A 6,568-nucleotide genomic window follows, 5' to 3' on the forward strand; every position below is an offset into this window, starting at 1 on the left:
ACTGCAGGTCACCTGCTTTTTTAGTTAACGGTGGTTTGTACAGTGTTCGCCACTCTGGCTTTTCATCATTATTCAGCCCAAGGACACTGCGCCAGGGCGTGTCTACCCTCCTGTCCAACCATTTCTTATTCAGCACTTTAACACATAACCCATAGAAAGCCTTACCAGAGGCTGTGTTAAGGGCTATTTTTGTTTTTTCTCCATCCCCGAGGAGGGGGCCTGAGACCTCTGACAGATTGGCTTCAACAGTTAAGCCTGGAGTGGGCTCACTGTCCTCAGGCCTGACCACCCCAGCGCAGTAGTCCCTGAGCTGCATGTGCTCCTCTGACGTAAGTGCAGACCTCCACCTCTGTAACAGCTGTGTGACCACACGGACAGACTTCACCCCTATCCGTGTTGCTAAGTCATTTGGGCTAGCAAAGTCCGGTCCTGTCAGTTCCATCAGCTGTCGCAGAGTCACGGTCCTTGAGGAGATCAAGGCTCTTGTTAAGGCCGGAGTAGTCCTGCTCGTTACATCCAGCCGAGCACCATGGATGAGCGGCTCATCAAGGAGCCAGCGTGGTGATGGACAGTCCTCTCTCTGCACTCTAAAATGGTTAAAAACTTTAAAAAGTCCTTGGTAAAAAGCAGGTAATCCTGCTAAGTTTAGCTGTTTAGTGTCCATTAGAAACAGAGACTTGTCCAGACCCCATCCTCCCACGGTTTGCAGTATTCTGTTTGCCACCGCTCTCCATGAGAGGCTCTCTGGGCCGGTGAGGAGCTTCTGTACAAACTGGAGGCGAAACGCTACAGTCCTGCTGGATAAATGAATAAGTCCTTGCCCGCTCTCTTGCTTGGGTAGGTATAGCACACTCTGCGGTATCCAGTGCAGCTTGTCCCAGAAGAAGTCCACCATCATGGCTTGCAGATCCGCAAGTAGTTTTGGGGGTGGATCGATGCAGGCCAGTCTGTGCCATAACGTTGATGCAGCTAGATTATTAACAACCAAGGTTCTGCCCTTATATGACATTTGTGGAACAAGCCATTTCCATTTATTTAAACGTCCTTTTATTTTCTCACTTATGCCTTCCCAGTTTTTCTCTACATAAGTACTGTCTCCCAGGTACACTCCCAAGTATTTAAAACCTCCAGTTTTCCATGTTAGACTATCTGGGAGACATGGTTCCCCACCCTTCCAATCCCCAACTAAAATGGCTTCACTTTTTTTCCAGTTCACTTTTGCAGATGATAAGACATTAAAATCTTTTATAATACCAGTTAAAATGTCAATGTCTCTCTGTCCATTCACCATAACTACAACATCATCAGCGTAGGCTGATACACAGAATGGGGTATTACAGCTTGGTATCAATAGACCAGTGATTTTACTTCTTATATGACATAGTAATGGTTCTATGGCTAGGGCGTATAGCATGCCGGACAGAGAGCAGCCCTGCCTAATACCCCTACACACTTTAAAAGGTACACATAAACCACCGTTAACTTTCAGTACGCTCTCAATATCACTGTACAAAACCTGGATCATGGCCATGAAACCTGAGTTGAACCCGAAATTCTCTAGTACCCTCCATAAAAACTGGTGTTCAACCCGGTCAAAAGCCTTTTCCTGGTCCATAAATATAAGACCAGTCTTCACACCCAATAGACTAGAGATGTCCAAAATGTCACGAATCAAATGTATATTGTCGTAGACTGACCTGCCAGGCACACAGTACGTCTGGTCAAAGTGGATGACTTGCTCCATTACCTTCCCCAGTCTTGTTGCCAACGCTTTTGAGAGCACCTTACAGTCTGTGCACAATAACGAGACAGGGCGCCAGTTCCTGAGGTCAGTTTGGTCACCTTTCTTGGGTAGTAGGGTCAGGACCGCTCTACGGCTACTCAACGGCAGCCTGCCGTCGTTTATGCTGGCTTTCAGCACTTCCAGCAAGTCCTGCCCCAACACCGACCAAAAGGCTTTGTAAAACTCTACCGGAAGGCCGTCAATTCCAGGTGACCGACCATTCGCCATGCCGTTAAGTGCAGCCTCTAACTCCTCCAGAGTCAGCTCCCTGTCAAGCTCGTCTGCTGACCCTTCAGTTAGTTTTGGAAGGTTTTGAAAAAAACCTTCCTCCACCTCTTGCACAGCTGCGAGCTCACATTTATACAGCTTTGAGTAAAAGCCTACTGTATGCTTGCGAATTTCAGTAGGTTCAGTTACAAGCTCCCCTGACTCTGTTCGCACAGCATGTATAAACCTTTTCTGTCCGTTTTTTTTCTCAAGACCAAAGAAGAACTTGGAAGGAGCGTCCATCTCCGTTACACTTCTAAAGCGTGAGCGGACCAGCGCCCCCTGCACTGTTGTGCCCAACAAATCAGCCAACGCATTTTTTTTCCCTTTGAGAGCCTCAATGTGGCCTCGATTTCCTGTGGACTCTGCCAAACCCTGGAGTTCCACTACTTCAATCTCTAGAGCTCTAAGTGATCTGGTGATGTCCTTAGTGACGTTGTGAGCGTACTGTTGACAAAACAATTTAATTTGTACTTTTGCAACATCCCACCACTGTTGCAAAGAGGTAAAACTTGGCTTCTGAAGCCTAAAAGTATCCCAAAAGAACATAAAACTCTCTCTAAAATTAAGGTCCTCTAAAAGCGCTGCATTAAAATGCCAGTACGCACTGTGTGGCTTCACATTACTTTTCTTAAAAGTACACTGTACCATAAAATGATCTGAAAAACCCACAGGATAGATAGAACATGACCTAAAAACATTCAGCTGATGTTTAAAACCATAAAACCGGTCAAGCCTTGCCAGTGAGAGCATGTTTTCTTTACAGTGGGACCATGTGTACTGTCTCTGTGTGCTGTGGAAGTTCCTCCAGATATCACTCAGGTCGTGCGTCACTATTAGTTCACTCAGGCGTTTTTGGGAGGCAGCATGAGGTTCTAAGTGGTTCCTGTCTAGTTTGTCTGCAGTGCAATTGAAATCTCCTCCTATGATTAAAACTTCATTCTGCTTACAAGAACCAATTACAGTGCTTAATGTGTTTAAGAACAGCATCCTCTCTACACTCAGAGTAGGAGCATACACACATATAAAAACAAAAACCTCATTTTCAAACCATGCTCTCACTTTTAAAAGTCTTCCTTTTAAAACTTCTTCAACTTCATAAGACTGCGGGTTAAAAGACCGTGAAAACATAAGAGCAACACCACCACTAAGAGAGGTGTTGTGACTTAAAAACACGAGCCCTTTCCACTCCATCGCCCAGTCTGAGGAGTTCCCTGCGTCACTGTGTGTTTCCTGGAGTAAAATGACGTCGGCTCGTTTCTGCTTCAGCAGTTCATAAAGTGCTGCTCTTTTTCTTTGATCTCTAGCACCATTAATGTTAAGGGTTACCGCAGTGATTGCACTCATTATTATATAGTAGGTGAGTGCTAATCTGATGTAATTCAACCCTTTTTTTATTAAAACAGGACTAGACATGCTAAAATGTACCTTCATTCTTTTTAAGTTTGGTCACCATTGCTTTAAGACGGTAGATCTCAGTCTTTTCAAAGGCTCCATTTCTCATTAGTTTCTTAACGTCTTTCACAAATTGCACTACATCTGGAAAAAACTCTTCTAGGTTTACTGCCCTCTTACCTTTAGTATCTTTTAAGAACTTAGAGATTTCTGCTGCTGTGTAAACCACCTCTCTTTCATCAGCTTGTGAACAATGTGACCAGTTTGAATCGGAAGAGCCATCATCGCTCTCTTCCTCCACCTCTGACCCATTTCTTTTTACCTGCTTATTGCCCTTGCTTCTAGATTTTTTCTTTCTTTTGATGGGGACCTTAAACTCCGGTTCTGCTTCCATCTCAACATCTGTATCTCCGTCATTTCTGATGTCAGCACTACAACCACGTTCCGTTTCCCCCTCCTGGTTTACCTGCATGGGGGGCTCTGATGGTGTTTCGCTCATTCCTTCCTCGTTCTCACCCGTCGCAGGCACAGTTGCTCCTGCTTTGTCCCCCGCGGGTTTTGCCACAGCAGCACCAGGGTCTCCCCCGCCGTGCCCTACCACGACCGCAGGGGGAACGGTCTCAGCAGGACCCGCCATGGGAGAGGCCGCAGCTACGGGCTCGGCCGCAGGAGGGTCAGCTGCAAAGGACTCAGCCACAGGGGGAGCGGACACAGAGGGCTCATCTCCCCCAGGGTCACTGGTCCGCTGAGCTTCCCTGTCTGTCGCCCCGACCATCTTTGGTTTTTCTGGACATGCACGGACCAAGTGGCCTGTTTCACCACAGTTGAAACATTTCATGCCAGCATCTGTTGTGACAAATACAACATAGTCAAAACCATCTACCCGAAATTTCATCACCAGGTCTAGCTCCTCCGCACCGTTGTTCAGCACCATGTATGCCATTCTCCTGAAGGACATTATGTTTGAGTTTTTGATTTCTGGCACTTTGCTTCCTAGCTGTATTTTTCTTATGGGAGAGACCAGTTTTCCATAACGGGAGAGCTCTTTTGCAATTGTCTCGTTTTTTAGGAAAGGAGGAACGTTTGACAGTATGATTTTCTTAGACGGAGTACTGAGAGGAAGCACCGGTATGAGTGAATCGTTTAAAACCACTTTGTTTTGCACCATTTCATTTGCTTTTTCAACCGAGTTAAAAAAGATCACAATAGCACTGTTCATACGGGAAGCTGCCAAAATGTTGCTGTACCCCACCACTTTACCAACCGCTAAAACACACTCCTCTACACTAACGCTGCACACAATCCTCACGCCATGCCGGCGTGTTAGAGATTCATACACGCTATCACCCGGATTCGCCATGCTTTCAGCGCCAGGTGTGCCGAATGCTGGCTCACCCCTCACGCACGCACACACACACGCACACACACCCAAACACCCACACACACTCTCACAACCACCCAACACCTAAACCATCCACTCTTAATTTTTAACAAAACACACTTAAGGAAAAAAGTTTTGAAAATCGCTCGCAAACCCGCTCACGACGCTCCACTCGCTCCTTCGCACCCGCGCATGCGCAGAGAGAGAGAGAGAGAGAGAGAGAGAGAGAGAGAGAGAGAGAGAGAGAGAGAGAGAGAGAGAGTGAGTGAGTGAGAGAGAGAGAGAGAGAGAGAGAGAGTTAGTGAGTGAGTGAGAGAGAGCGAGAGTTAGTGGGTGCGTGAGAGAGTGAGAGTGAGAGAGAGTGAGAGAGAGAGAGTGAGAGTGAGAGAGAGTGAGAGTGAGAGAGTGAGAGTGAGAGAGAGTGAGAGAGAGAGAGAGAGAGAGTTAGTGAGTGAGTGAGAGAGAGAGAGAGTTAGTGGGTGCGTGAAAGAGTGAGAGTGAGAGTGAGAGAGAGTGAGAGAGAGAGAGTTAGTGAGTGAGTGAGAGAGAGAGAGAGTTAGTGGGTGCGTGAGAGAGAGTGAGAGTGAGAGAGAGTGAGAGAGAGAGAGAGAGTTAGTGAGTGAGTGAGAGAGAGAGAGAGTTAGTGAGTGAGTGAGTGAGTGAGAGTGAGAGAGAGTGAGAGAGAGAGAGAGAGTTAGTGAGTGAGTGAGAGAGAGAGAGAGTTAGTGGGTGCGTGAGAGAGAGTGAGAGTGAGAGAGAGTGAGAGAGAGAGAGAGAGAGAGAGAGAGTTAGTGAGTGAGTGAGAGAGAGAGAGAGTTAGTGGGTGCGTGAGAGAGAGTGAGAGTGAGAGAGAGTGAGAGAGAGAGAGAGAGAGAGTTAGTGAGTGAGTGAGAGAGAGAGAGAGTTAGTGAGTGAGTGAGAGTGAGAGAGAGTGAGAGAGAGAGAGAGTTAGTGAGTGAGTGAGAGTGAGAGTGAGAGTGAGAGAGAGTGAGAGAGAGAGAGTTAGTGAGTGAGTGAGAGAGAGAGAGAGTTAGTGGGTGTGTGAGAGAGAGTGAGAGTGAGAGAGAGTGAGAGAGAGAGAGAGAGAGAGTTAGTGAGTGAGTGAGAGAGAGAGAGAGTTAGTGAGTGAGTGAGTGAGTGAGAGTGAGAGAGAGTGAGAGAGAGAGAGAGTTAGTGAGTGAGTGAGAGTGAGAGTGAGAGAGAGTGAGAGAGAGAGAGAGAGAGAGTTAGTGAATGAGTGAGAGCATACACGAGAAAGTTAGAGAGAGAGACAAATGAGAGACTTGAAGAAACCGCTGTTTATAGCTGCTGTAACGGAAGTGATAACAGGAAGTGCAGACGTTAACAATAAATGTAACTATAAACGGATAAAAAATGTGACGTGTCGTTTAATAAATAATAATTGTAATAGTTGGCAAATTGCTGTGGTTTACGAGGAATAAAACATTTCAGGAAGTGATGTTATAGGACAATAAGTAACTTTGGGCTGGTTAACAGTATCTTTGCTTCATCACACCACTCTGTCCTTGATTATTTTCCTACAACAGCACAACACCAAGTGTTTCATTCTTTCCAGATCATACATCCGTAAAACCGAAATCGGGTTAACAGTCCAGACAGTGAGTGAGTGTGTGTATGTGTGTGTGTGTGTGTGTGTGAGAGAGAGAGAGAGAGAGAGAGAGAGAGAGAGAGAGAGAGAGAGAGGGGATCACGTGACCTGTCGGTATTAATTGACAGCTGCG

Source organism: Pangasianodon hypophthalmus, chromosome 10 (genome assembly GCF_027358585.1).
Source record: "Pangasianodon hypophthalmus isolate fPanHyp1 chromosome 10, fPanHyp1.pri, whole genome shotgun sequence".
NCBI classification, from domain to species: Eukaryota; Metazoa; Chordata; class Actinopteri; order Siluriformes; family Pangasiidae; genus Pangasianodon; species Pangasianodon hypophthalmus.